Source organism: Castor canadensis, chromosome 2 (assembly GCF_047511655.1).
Source record: "Castor canadensis chromosome 2, mCasCan1.hap1v2, whole genome shotgun sequence".
Taxonomy (NCBI): Eukaryota; Metazoa; Chordata; class Mammalia; order Rodentia; family Castoridae; genus Castor; species Castor canadensis.
This window is the reverse complement of record NC_133387.1, coordinates 106355358-106358413: the sequence shown is the minus strand read 5'-3', so window position 1 is coordinate 106358413 and position 3056 is coordinate 106355358.

Here is a 3056-nt window from a genome sequence, read left to right as displayed (position 1 = left end):
GGAACTTAGTAGGATCCCTTAAAATAAAACAGCCCCTTACTCCTTAGTCATGCAAAAAAGATATGAGGCACCATTTCTGCCTCCTTTTCATTTTAGCATTAGAATAAATGAATTTTAAACAAGTTACAATGTTTTTATTACAGATATACTTTATAACTGACCACTGTCCAATCCTTAATTTAGTTTTCTTCTGTGTGTACTCATACTAATATTTAAAGTTTGTGGTCAGCATTTGGGAGATAACACAGAGTGTGACCAAAGCATAGGCTGTCCCCCATAAGCAGAGGTGTAGGTGGTAAAAGCACTACTTTGCCCTCTCTCCTAGGAAGCAAACTGGGCCTCATTAGTTGTAGCCAGAACCACAATTAATGTATTTGTACTCTGCTCTCCCAAGAAGAGCCATGATAAATTGGTGAAGTGATCCACTCCAAATGAGTATACACTCAGATCTAAGATCAATGCAAATCCAATCATAAGTAAGAAAGGGAATTATGCACTTTTGGCATCTCACCTGTGAGAAAATACACATCTTATTTGCACTGGGGATATGTAGCTCAGTGTTGAAAAACTTACCTGGCACATGAGAGGCCCTGGGCTCGATCCATCCCCACAGTTTAAATTGTCAAGGTGTGTGCTACTGGGCTTTCAGTTGCTCATCACACACACACTGCCACAGACTTCATAAACTATAAAGGAGAGTTTATACTGGTTCTGCTGCTGCAAGACTGAGGGGAACATGTGGCAGTGGCCTCCTTCTATCAGTCTGAGGCAGGGCAACATGTGACAAGAGACAGAGAGCCTCTGTGTGTGTGTGCGTGCGTGTGTGTGTGTGTGTGTGTGTGTGTGTGTTCTGGTTTCTTTCTTCCCTATAAATCTATCAGGATTCAATTATGGGGTCTCTTTCTCAATGACTTCATCTAATCCCAAATTCCTTTCAGAAGGTCCCACCTCTAAGAACCTTAGTTGGCCTAGGTTTCTATCATCATAATAACACACAAAGATGATTAAGTTTCAACACACAAAATCGTGGCATATAACAGAACTGTGATACGTTATTTGGGCAACCTGAGCAGCAAATAGGAACAGATAAGGAGTAAATTAGATACTAAGAAGTATTATAGGGAATAAAGACTGGAAAAAGCTATACTCAGCTAACACCAAATTTTGTCAAGGAACCCCACACAGAGATATCAGTGGACTTTTTTTTTCCTTACACAGCATAGGAGTGTGAACTCAGGGCCTACACTTTGAGAAACTACACCAGCACCTTTGTGGTTATGGGTTTTTTTCAAGAAAGAGACTCATGAACCATTTTCCCAGACTGCTTGTGAATATAAAGCCTCTTGATCTCTCCCTCCTCAGTACCTAATTCGAGGCATGAGCCACAGGTGCCCAGCTTGTTAAATCTCTCTTTCTCTCTCATATGGACATTTCAATATCAAAGACAGACTTGAAACATTTTAACATGTGATATCTATGTTCCAAGAAGAATGTTCTTTTTCTTTTCTGAGTGGGGTAGGGGCAATGGAGTATGAGTTCAGGGCCTACACCTTAAGACACCCCAGATGGCCTGTTTAAGTGACAGGTTTTTTTCAAGATAGGGACTTCCAATTTATTTCCCTAGGATGACTTTCACTCTCAATCCTCCTGAGTAAGTGGGTAAGGTGTGAGCCACCACTGCTCAGGCTGATAAATCTCTATTATTTATTTATTCTTAGATATTTTAAATTCAATGCTATTCACTTGACACAGTTTGAGAATTGAAATCTCTGTTCCAAAAAGAGTGTTTTCTGATATAAACTATATCAATGTACAAACAATTTGGGGTTGGAGGTTGGCTCAAGTGGTGGAGCACCTGCTTGGCAATCATGAGTCCCTGAGATTAAACCCCAGCACCACCAGCAAAAACAAAAGTGTTACTATAGAAACAACATATAAACACATTTCTTTCAACCAACGGAAGGCCTATCAGGTGCTTGGAGTGACTCTGATAAAATGCTAGCAATCATTAAATATGTTCTGCCAAGTGGCATTTCTGCCCTGGAAGTACAATATGCAGTATTTCCAAAGGGAATAAATGTCACAAAATAAACCAGACATGAAGATTTTAAGAAGCAGAAAACCAAAACTTCACTGTTCTAGACAAGGAACTATTCTCCACATGCCCTAATGTGAACTCTAGTGAATCATGTCCTCAAATAAATGCTCTGTTCCAGAGCACGGAAGGGACCTGATATATGACTCTCACAAACAATAAGACAAAGGTGCAGCAATGTGACTGACAAAGGTGCAGCAATGTGACACAACTCCAGGGTTAGCTACTTCAGTTGCCTTCACATCACCATTCATGTAGACTGTACAGCTAGCTCTCTGACTACATGCTCTCAGGCCCAACATCTGAGACCAAAATACCCATCCACAAGAACATCAACAAACACTGTCTTACAACAGCAGAACCATTTTTGCAACAGCTGTGGTTTTATTTTGAGAAAATTCCCAGAAATGCCCCAACATCTTATTATATCCCCAAACAGAAATGGACTATATTCTGAGCACAAAAGGATTCCAAGAGAAAAATATTACTCAAGTTAATCATAAAAAGAGACACAAAAATTAATGTCTGAATTCCTGTGTACAAGTGGGTTACAAAACAAATTAAGAATTTATCAGGACCAGCATGGTGGTTCAGAACTGTAATCATTCCCATCTACTCAGGAGCTAGGGTTACAGCTGAGTACAGCTGTGGTGACACCTGGCTAAATAGTTGAGATGGAGTCTTGTGAAATCTTTACCCAGTATGGCATCAAACCACAATCCTCCAATCTAAATATCCCAAATAACTTGTATTATAGGCTTCAGCCACTTTTTCTGGACTCCACATTTCTTTCATTTCCCAAAACTTCATTTGGGGATGAAAGATGACAACATTGGTTGCTCTGCTGAATGAACTTTGTGATACACATGAACTGGACAACTCTCTCACGAACACCTCTCAAATTCATAAAGTGAGTAAGCTTTTGGCTGTGGGTGTTGAAAAGCACAGACCACACATAAGA